Here is an 11,261-nt window from a genome sequence, read left to right as displayed (position 1 = left end):
GGGACGCAAGGAAAGTGTTTTTTCTTTGTCTTTGAAGTTATTCAGCTTCATAATTACAGGGCGAGATTTAGCGTAAACACTAGCGTACAGTTCCGAGTAACCATTACGGGTGCATAAGCTGCAGTTCCCGGGAAACGTGAAAAGCAGTCAGGGAGCTTTGAATGCTTTCGCGTTCCACTCTTAAAGGCGAAGCTTAAGCGTCCTCCAAATGTTCGAAGGTCCTGCAGCATCTGCTCGTTTGCCTCCATTGTGGGCAGCTGGCGCCGCTGCTGGAATTTATCGTGTGTATCTATGGCAACTTCCTTCCCTCCACTTCCTAATCGCCCTCAAAACGAGGTCGCAAACACCAAGTGTTTAAATTTCATGGCCACCAAAAAGACGATGTCCCACGATTTCATGTCGTACGTTCGAAGAAAACAGAGATGGCAGCAAAAATGATCTCACCATTTCTAGTTTCCAAATCACTAACTGAGGGAATTGGCCCAGGTAGCATGGTTTTCAAGAAAGCAAGAGGAGATAACCTTCTGGAATTCCGCGATAAGAAGCAACATGAAAGGCTGCCTAGCCTTGTTTCGTTGGGAATGTTCCAGTAAGCGTGACCCCACATCGTACCGTGCACACCACCTATGATGGCGTACCCAATGTTGATCTGACAGTCTCACAGAAGTTGAACTACTAGAGGCCTGAAGTGAGCAGAAGGTGATCGATGTAAAGTGAATTAAGATGAGGCGTGATTTTAAAGAAATACAAACCCTGCATTTTACTCTGACATTCGATTAATGTGTGCTACCCCAGACAAGTGAAGCAGGATATGTCAAAATCGGGTCAGGCCATATATTCTCAATGGCTTTCGATGCTTCTAATGCCATACATTCCAGCAAAGTTCTCAGAACCGCCGAGGCCGAACCACCTGCGCCAAATGTAGCGACCATGAACATCAGTATGAGTTGTGTGAGAACATTCCGCACTGTGGGAATTATGATTGGAACACGCCGCGTACTCGCCATCCTGCCCATAATGAAAAAAGGAAAACGAAATAGTGGCAATAGAAGTAAAAAATACATTTTGTATTAGGAGGCACGAAGGCGGGTGTAATTCCTGCCAAAGAACAGTTTTGCCGAAGTGGAACGTCACAGGCCGAGCAACAACCTCCTCCGGCGGCTGTCCGGCCAATACTCCGTGAGCCAGATGTGACGCCATCTGCCCACTTGGTGGCAGCAGCCAGTGCTAATCCGCCGTACCAGGAGAAGTAGCCTTGTACCTCCGAGCTGGTGGCGCGAAGAGTCTCATCCCTTGAGAAAAGGCCCTCTAGTCAAAGAAACCAGTCACAAGAGCGCCTGTCGACCCCCCGCAAGAGGCGACGGACACAATCCCCAAACTGGGCCGCCAGCGCCTAGGAAGCAGCGATAATCTCGCTACCACTCCAAGATTTAGAAACATTGCATCACAAGGCCCGAAAAGGGCTCTGTAAGCTATCTTTCTCGTTTAAACACACAGTACAACTCTCATTGTACAGGGTGCAGCGGTGGCGTAGAGGTAGAGCATCTGCCTCGGGTGCAAGAGGACGGTGGCTCGAATCCCGGCGCCGCGCAATTTTACACCGGATTAATAAAAATCCGCGTGTTGATAAAATTGCATAAACAGGCCTGGAGTGCGGTCTGATCTCGATGACGAGAACCGGTAACGCACTCACCAGAGCAGGATTGGCCACCCTGGTGCAGTACTTAACCACAACCTCCTGTATGAATACCACAATCAAACCCCGGCCCCTCAGTCCCTAGCAGCTACGAAGCAACTGACCACGGCGGCGGTCAGACCTGTGACGCAGCAGAGGGTGCTAAGAATCCATGGCTCCAGACAGGCCGCCATTGGAATCTGAACCTGGCAACGCTTAACGCTAGAACGTTATCTAGTGAGGCGAATCTAGCAGTGCAAGGGCAGTAAATGGGATATAATAGAGCTCAGTGAAGTTAGGAGGCCAAAAGAAGCATATACAGTGCTAAAAAGCGGGCACGTCCTGTGCTACCGTGGCTTACCGGAAAGACGAGAACTAGGAGTCGGATTCCTGATTAATAAGAATATAGCTGGTAACATACAGGAACTCTTTAGCATTAACGAGAGGGTGCCAGGTCTTGTTGTGAAACTTAATAAGAGGTACAAATTGCAGGTCGTACAGGTCTACGCACCCACATCCAGTCATGATGACCAGGAGAATCGAAAGCTTCTATGAAGACGTGGAATCTGCGATGGGCAATGTCAAAACAAAATACACTATACCAGGGTAGGGTAGGCAATGCCAGGGCAGGCAAGAAGCAGGCTGGAGACAAGTCAGCGGGCGTATGTGGCATAGCCTCTAGGAATAGCAGGGGAGAGTTATCAGTAGAGTTTGCAGAACAGAATAATATACGGATAATGAATACGTTGTTCCGCCAGCGGGTTAGCCGAGAGTGGACGTTCTAAGAGTTTGGAGGACGATTCCACTGATGGCATCCAGTTCTAAGAGTTTTCGGACGATCTCGCCACTGCCACCAGTTGCAAGGGTTGTAGGTCGTAGGGAGGAACTTGGGGAGACAGGGCTAGACGAGCAGGGTTTATTTACAGAAATTTACATTAGAACAGGGGATACATTAGACAGTCTAGCGTGGCTCCCAAATGGAGCACGCAAGACGAAGCTTACAGCATACGAGCGCGCTCACATGCGCGATGACGAGCACCCACTAGCAGCGAGAAACAGCTGCTTATAAACATTCCGTGTTCCCTTGATCCCTAGGTGAGAGAAAAACGTTCCAGTCGCCGCAGCCGAGCCGCCTTTGAGCGAGATGGCTTACACACACACGTACGCACAGCTTTCACTGCCCCACCGAGGCAAGACGGGCTTCGCAGAACTTGGGGTTTACTTCTGGACCAAAGGAGGCGCCTCTTGTTCTCCAAGCTGACCCCGCCGCGTAGCCCCCGGTTCTCCATTGTCTTGCGTCTTGAAAGGCGCGTGCGACGTTGCCGCCACATGCATACCCTCGGGAACTCTCTTGCTTACAGCAGACCACGTCGGCGGTGGCGGGTTCAGTAACAACAGTTGGTCCGCTGATCGCGTTTATTCATAACGGCGCCGAGGGGGTGTTGAAGCGGCACCTCGAGGTCCCTACGAAATGAGTCACCGCAGCAATTGTGGTAGGCTTCCAGGGTTCTCTTCTGGGAAGCTCGCAACGCTCGCAGCTGCAGCTGGCTGAGAAAACTTTGCCTGTCGGCATCTCTGCCGGCCATTCCTAGCAGCTCCTCAATGGCCTGGAAAATCTCGACTGGCCAGTGCTGACAACCGCTGGGCAGGAAGAGAACGGCAGGCGAGCAACAAGACGGCTTTGCTCTATGCAACCCCTGCGCACTTGGAATGCCTTAAAGCATCTTACAACAACCGGCACTGAAGAGTCGATTCCGGCAACACAATACCGCTCAGCGTTCGAACGCCCGGAATCAGCTGTTAACCCACCAGGCTTCCTATCAAAATTTCGATGCAAGCCATTAAACTGCGAATCCCAAGTTCTGCCTCAAAATTTCGGGCCGCCAAAGCGAGCGTTCACGTTCCCCTTGAGTTCGACCAAACCGGACCGTCGCGCTGTACAAGAGTAAAGGTTTACGCAGAACTAAACCGAAGGCTCTCAACCACCAATACCCAAACATAACTTAAGCATCCTAACTTCACGAGCAGCCTGTTCTTGCTCTATCGCAGTGGCGTACTTATCGCACCTAGTGGTGCCACTGAACAGTCTGGTCAACTCCACAGGTACGTAATCACAATTGCGCTAGCTTTGTGGTCCCTTTTCAGAACGCGCACTTGCGTCGTACGCAATTGCTTCATCATGCTTACGTTACTTCCTCGGGTCCATACTGGACACGTTCCTTAAACGAACAACTACACTTGCGTAACTTACGCACTCCGCAAAACCCTTAAAAAATGCGTCTTCTAACAACTAGTTTCACGCACGCTTACAAGAGAAGTCAGAACACGGTCGCCCTCAACACACACGAGCAACCCAGTCATAAGCCTTCTGCTTCCTTCCATCCGCCCACGACACGCGCTAATGGAACTACGAACGCTTCTCAGTGCAAATTGTGCACTAACTGCCAACCTACGCACTTAACCTTAAAAAATCTAAAAGCACTTATAAAGAAAGAGGGTAACTAATACAAACACGCGTTACCATAGGGCTCTCACGGACAACCTTGACCTTCAGGTTAATCATAACAAAAAAGCCTATCTACTCATTAATTAACACCTCGCAAAACTAAAGTTTTACTTAAAACGCATCTTTCAATGCTCGGAGCTTCTCAAACAACATAAAGCTCATACCTTACTTATTGAAAGAAATTCTAGCGTCGAATCGCGAAAATTATCAGAATGCTCAAAAATAAAACAAACAACACGCTTTACTTCTACGGAAGCTCTCTTGGCCTCCTGTTCCAAACGTTTTCGACTGACTTATTCTTTTGAGCCGTACTCGAGGTGGTCGCGGTTCGAAAGCTACTCTGGCTACTGAGGAACCACAAAAGGGCTGACACACTATCAGCTCCTCCAAGACGTTACAGTCTCCTGCAGGTTTGCGTCCTGGCACCACGCTTTCATCACGAACTCGACTGATCACGTCACGACTACCTACCACCTCGTCTCGTCTTGCCACCTTGCGCTCCTTCGCACCACATGCTGCACTCCGAAAAGAATGACGGAACGACGAGGAACATAACTGCCCCGTGCCCTTTGTCCACGTCCATGCAGAGCATGCTTCTCGGTCTCTTTTTGACCGGTGGCTCGAACGTGTTTGATGCGCCAACATCGTCAACAACGGCCGCACGTTTCTTATCCTCGCGCCCAGCCTTTTTGCGTCTTTCGCTGTCTTCGGCTGCGCTCCATTATTCAGCGCCTTTCGCTCTCTACCGCGTTTCTTTCTACGGGACTTCCTCTTTGAATTCCTTCTCATGCCGCCTTCTCGAGCCTCGTGCTGGCCGGTACACATCTCGTCGGCCCGGATCGCTCTCCAACCCGCACAGTCTGAGTGATTTTCATTTAAATCACCTTTCACTTTGCCACGACTGGCGGACAGCCCAACCGACTCTGGAGCAATGCAGCAGTCTTTACTCGAGCTATGCAACTCGCACTCCTGCGAACTGCCCTCTACTACATTGCCCAGCTCACGCTGTGCATCGGCACACGGCCCGACGGTCTCGATCGCTGTCTCACGCGCACAGTCCGAATGATTCCTAACTCATCCCTCTCTTCGTTACCTAGACTGGCGGAGAGCTGCACCGATCACTGAACAATGCAGTTGTTTTCCCTTGAGCTGCGCAGCTCGCAGTCCTGCGACCTGTCCTCAACTGCATCGTCCGGCTGGCACTTCTCATCGGCACGCAGATCTGACTCGACATGAGTGCTCGCATCTGTCGGGTCATCACTACTTTCTACTTCGTTAACGACTTCGATAACATTACATGCGATGCACGCACGTGGTGACTGTGCAAATTCATTCGCAGCTGGCCTAGCTGTCTCTACAGTGCTCTGTTGGCACAGCACCTCGTCGCTCTCACTATGGCCTTTAACGGCCTCTGCTGCCACTAAGGCACCGTTAACTGCAAGCACTTCGAATTCACTTATAAACGTGCTACTAATCTCGCAGATGCTACTACTTCTCTCGGCTTTTGAACAAAATCTGCTATCTACTTCCTCCCACTTTCGCTGCATCCAGCCTACAGTTTTCTCAAGCCGCTCTTTACTTAGTTCGATTGACTGCTCAAAACCTTGAATCTCATTGTTCAATGCAGTAGGGTACTGTCTTGTACTTCTCTTAGGCCTTCTTCCTGCGAAATCCGTTTCAGTTTCTGCCTAGCTTCTTCCTGCTTTTGCCTCATTTCTTTCTGTTCTTGCCTGATTGCTTCCTGTTCCCGTTTTTTGCTTAGAATTCGTTTACCGATTTGTTCGATGAATTTCAAATCCTTGTCACCTTGGGGAATAGTTTTACGAATATCTGATTCCGTGAAGACCTCCTCTACGTCTACCTCGACCTCTTCACACAACCACAACAGGTCAGCTCTCGTCAAGCACAATAGGACCATGGTCGCTACTTAAGCTTTGGCTCTGCTGTCCCACAATACCTGCTGCGTTACCCACGCAAATCAAAATACAAGTAAAAGATCCCAGCGAATCAAATCCACAAACACAGAGAAATTGAAGCCTGCTAAATCTTACAGCCAAAACCAAACGCTTACCCACTGAAGCAGCGCCATATCACCAGTCCTTCGCCGCCGTATCCAGTCAGTTGCTAGAGGTGGTCAATCCCAAGTCACCTCCAACTTGTTCGGGATACCGGTCGGTCATCATGTCCCGAAGTCCGTGATCTGCCGTTGCTGTCTCCGAGTCGTAGGTCGATCTCACTGCTGCCATTCAGTTGTAAGAGTTTGGAGGACGATTCCACTGATGGCATCCAGTTCTAAGAGTTTTCGGACGATCTCGCCACTGCCACCAGTTGCAAGGGTTGTAGGTCGTAGGGAGGAACTTGGGGAGACAGGGCTAGACGAGCAGGGTTTATTTACAGAAATTTACATTAGAAAAGGGAATACATTAGACAGTCTAGCGTGGCTCCCAAATGGAGCACGCAAGACGAAGCTTACAGCATACGAGCGCGCTCACATGCGCGATGACGAGCACCCACTAGCAGCGACAAACAGCTGCTTATAAACATTCCGTGTTCCCTTGATCCCTAGGTGAGAGAAAAACGTTCCAGTCGCCGTAGCCGAGCCGCCTTTGAGCGAGATGGCTTACATACACACGTACGCACTGCCCTGTACGCACTGCCCCCACCGAGGCAAGACGGGCTTCGCAGAACTCGGGGTTTATTTCTGGACCAAAGGAGGCGCCTCTTGTTCCCCAAGCTGACCCCCGCCGCGTAGCCCTCGGTTCTCTATTGTCTTGCGTCTTGAAAGGCGCGTGTGACGTTGCCGCCAGATGCATTCCCTCGGGAACTCTTGCTTACAGCAGACCAGGTCGGCATTGGCGGGTTCAGTAACAATACTTGTTCCGCCGATCGCGTTTAGTCATAACAGCGCCGACGGGGTGTTGAAGTGGCACCTCGAAGCCCCAACGAAATGAGTCACCGCAGCAATTGTGGTAGGCTTCCATGGTTCCCTTCGGGGAAGTTCGCAACGCTCGCAGCTGCAGCTGGCTGAGAAAACTTTGCCTGTCGATATCTCTGCCTGTCGATATCTCTGCCGGCCATTCCGAACAACGTGGAGGAGCCCGAATGGCGAGATAAGAAATTAAATAGACCTTATACTCTGCGCTAACACTGGCATCATACAAGATGTGGACGTGCTCGGCAAGGTGCGCTGCAGTGACCATAGGATGGTAAGAACGCGAATTAGGCTAGACATGACGGGGGAATACAACAAACTGGTACATAAGAAACCGATCAATGAGTTAGCGGTAAGAGGGAAGATAGAGGAATTCCGGATCAAGCTACCGAACAGGTATTCGGCTTTAAGTCAAGAAGAGGACCTTAGCGTTGAAGCAGTGAACGACAATCTTATGGGCATAATAAGGAGTGCGCAATAGAAGTCGGTGGTAACTCCGTTAGACAGGATAGCAGTAAGCTATCGCAGGAGACGAAAGATCTGATCAAGAAACGCCAATGCATGAAAGCCATTAACCCTACAGCTAGAATAGAACTGGCAGAAGCTTCAAAGTCAATCAACAAGCGTATTACAGCAGACATAAGGAAGGATAATATGGATAGAATTGAACATGCTCTCAGGAACGGAGGAAGCCTAAAAGCAGTGAAGAAACTAGGAATTGGCAAGAATCAGATGTATGCGTTAAGAGACAAAGGTGGCAATATCATTACAATATGGATGAGATAGTTCAAGTGGCTGAGGAGTTCTATATAGATTTATACAGTGCCAGTGGCACCCACGACCATAACGGAAAAAAATATTGTCTAGAGGAATTTGATATCCCACAAGTAACGCCGGCAGCAGTAAAGAAAGCCTTGGGAGCTATACACGGGGGGGAAGCAGCCCGATTTTTACTAGGCATATTATAAGAAGCCAACAAACACTGACACCAAGGACAACATAGGGGAAATTACTTGTGCTTATTAAATGAAATATATATATATATATATATATATATATATATATATATATATATAGTGACAGCGTTTTAGGTGGCTTACATCAACGACGTCCTGGGACATCTGGGTGTAGAGAATAGTAGGAGTGACCGGAGGGGTCTCCTTGGTTACGTCGGTCACCTGGCCAAGGACCCGGTAAGGACTGCAGTAGCGAGACTAGTTTTTCGGAGAGGCCGACGCGGCGGTTGGGAGAATATGGAAGGACAATATCCGAGGATAACATGGTCGGTGTCACGGTGACGACTGTCATTAGTGCTTTCCTGCTTGTTCTGAGAAGAACAAACACGACGCCGAGCAACTTGGCGTGCTACTTCGACTCGAGCGATGACGCTGTGGGCATACTCAGGCATGCACACTTGAGGAGTAAACAGTATTGTTTCACACGGCAATAATGGATCGCGGCCGTACAACAAATATAATGGCGAGTAATCTGCAGTGTCGTGAATTTATGAAGTGTGTGCGAATGTGTCAAAAGGTAGAGCAGTATCCGAGTCATGGTGGTCTTCATAAACATATATGGAGAGCATGTCCGTTATTGTTCGATTAAGTCGCTCTGTAAGACCGTTCGTATGCGGATGGTATGCAGTAGTAGGTTTGTGTTTCGTATAACGGGACCAGAGGAACTCATCCACAACTGTAGAGAGGAAATAGGGACACCAGTCGGTATGGAGCGCCATTCAGAATAGTGATTTCGTGTACCAATATGTAGGCTACGTCAGTTGCGCAGGAGGTTAGAAGGGCGAAGGTAATGTCAAACTAAGGGTGCTATAACGTCATACTATTCCAAACTTTTCTATTCCAATTCCGCAATCAGCCCTCCGCGACCGGTCGAAAAATTTTTGGACCACCGCCCCTTCACCTGTCTGTGACGCAACGTCACGAAAACCGCTATAGCTCCCCATCTGATATGACGTGTACACACTGATTATGCATGATTGGGCCGAAAAAAAAGAGAAATAGTTATTTCTGATTCAACGCCTTTTCGCCATTAGCCCCCCGGCTATTGATCAAAAGTTTTCAGCCTGCACCCACTTCACCTGCCTGTCACGCGACGTCACAAAACCGCAAGAACTCACCGCGTCAATGTGACGTGTACGCATTTAAGATGCATTAACATGCCGTACAAAACCGAATTTGCTTCTCAATAGACGCAGGCTGCCCCGTTCCTTAAGGAATAAGAGATGGCTGCCGCCGATCACTCAGGCGCTGGCTACTCGCACCTGCCAGAGAGCATGGGTTTATTAGGGTGTAATAAAACTTCTTGCGTTGCCGCGCAACGTTTTCGAGCATTTTCGGCCCGTTTATGACCTCATTCTCCCAACTCTTCATTGCTGAGGATTCGTTTTAGCATCATTCTTAAGCTTCCGTTGCATGCCGCTGCAATTTTCGGCTCGCCACCGCAAGCTAAGTAAGGGAAAACGGACCGATCGCAGACGTCGGCATCACCTTCTTCATCCGGTTATCGACTTTCAGCGCAGTGGCTCGGCCCTATCGAGTTCCTCTCCACTTGAGCGGGCTCCTCGCCTCTTGTCAGACAATTAGATACGACAAGCCGCTCAGTGTAGGCAATGTTATTCGTATTTCAAGCAAACAAAAGTGACCTCCTATAAACGAGGAGAGCATTTGATTGGTCTGTTCAGACAACCCCGCGGGTGACCGCCCGGTGCTTGCGTCGGCGGTTACGGAAATTTGACGTCAGGAGATTGGAACATATTGGTATAGTTTTACGTTATAGGGCCCCAACCGATCATACAACTAAGTTGTATAATCGGTAGCGACGGTAGTCCACCTGCTGCGGTGTCAAATGTGGAGAAAGATCTCAGGTCTACACCAACATGACAGAAGGGTTCAGCCGGAATGTCAAGGGGTTGGATTCGACCATCAGGGAGCACATACCGCTTCTTCCAGCGCTGACATAAAAAGAAACGTCACAGCGGCGGACAGATCGGTATAGACCAGGCCGAAAGAATCGTTGCCTGAAATGGCCGCATGTACGAGATTCTCCTATGTGACCAGAAGTTAGTGCTTTGTGCCGCTGAGACAGAACCGGGGTGAGCAGATGCTCGGGAATGACAAGCAGCATCTCAGATTCACTAGGGTTACAAATTAAATTATAGGGTTTTAAGTGCCAAAACCACGATCTGATTATGAGGGTACGCCGTAGCGGGGGACTCCAAAAATTTAGACCACGTATGTTTTTTTTTTTAAGTACACGCGTGTTTGCGCATTTTGCCCCCGAAATGCGGCCTCCGTGGCCGGGATTTGATCCTGCGACGTCGTGCTTAGCAGCCCAGCACCATAGCCACTAAGCAAACAAGGCGGGTAGGCCCACAAATAGGGCGCATGCTGCGCCGATATGAAGAGTGATCGTGGGATAGGATCATGTGAAGGGAGGGATCGCTTAACATAGATGTGAGCTTGTCCATTTTATTGCGTATATCTAGATCTTGGCGCTATTCGGCAGCGAGGTTAGCAAAATCAGATATCGAATATAAAGAAGCAGGAGCATCGGTTGCAGGAACATTATGGTCGGCTGGGTGGCGGGCAAGTAGTCGGCATTTTAGGGTAAATAACTGTGTACGAGTATTTCTGTAGGCGTAGCCGGCAGCAACTTAGGCGACCGGTAGGATGTGTTAGGAAGGAAAACCAGCAAAGTGCATAGTGGTCTGCAGTGACTGTAAATTGTGGACCATATAGCTAAGGGCGAAATTTTTCCAAGGCCCAGACAAGCGCAAGGCATTCACATTTAGTGATGGAATAATTTTGCTCATCTGGAGAAAGCAGACCGCTGTAGTATGCAGTCATGTGCTCGTGACATTGCTTACGTTTGCATAAATGGCACCAATTCTATGAACACTGATATCAGTGCGGTCATCTATTGAAGGAGACGAGGCGAAAGTGCGCCAGTAAGGATGGGGGTGTCAGGAGACAGATAAGCTTCGAGAACATGGTTGCTTGTACAAGGCCCTAAGAAAATGAAACGTCTGCCTTCAGAAGAGCAGTGAAAATTTCTGCAAAATTGTGCACGGAGCAGCAGAAGTATGGGCACCTGCCTACGAAGCTTTGCACTTCTAGTGGATGTTGGCATGG

The sequence above is a fragment of the Dermacentor andersoni genome, chromosome 8, assembly GCF_023375885.2.
Source record: "Dermacentor andersoni chromosome 8, qqDerAnde1_hic_scaffold, whole genome shotgun sequence".
NCBI classification, from domain to species: domain Eukaryota; kingdom Metazoa; phylum Arthropoda; class Arachnida; order Ixodida; family Ixodidae; genus Dermacentor; species Dermacentor andersoni.
This window is presented reverse-complemented; position numbering follows the sequence as displayed.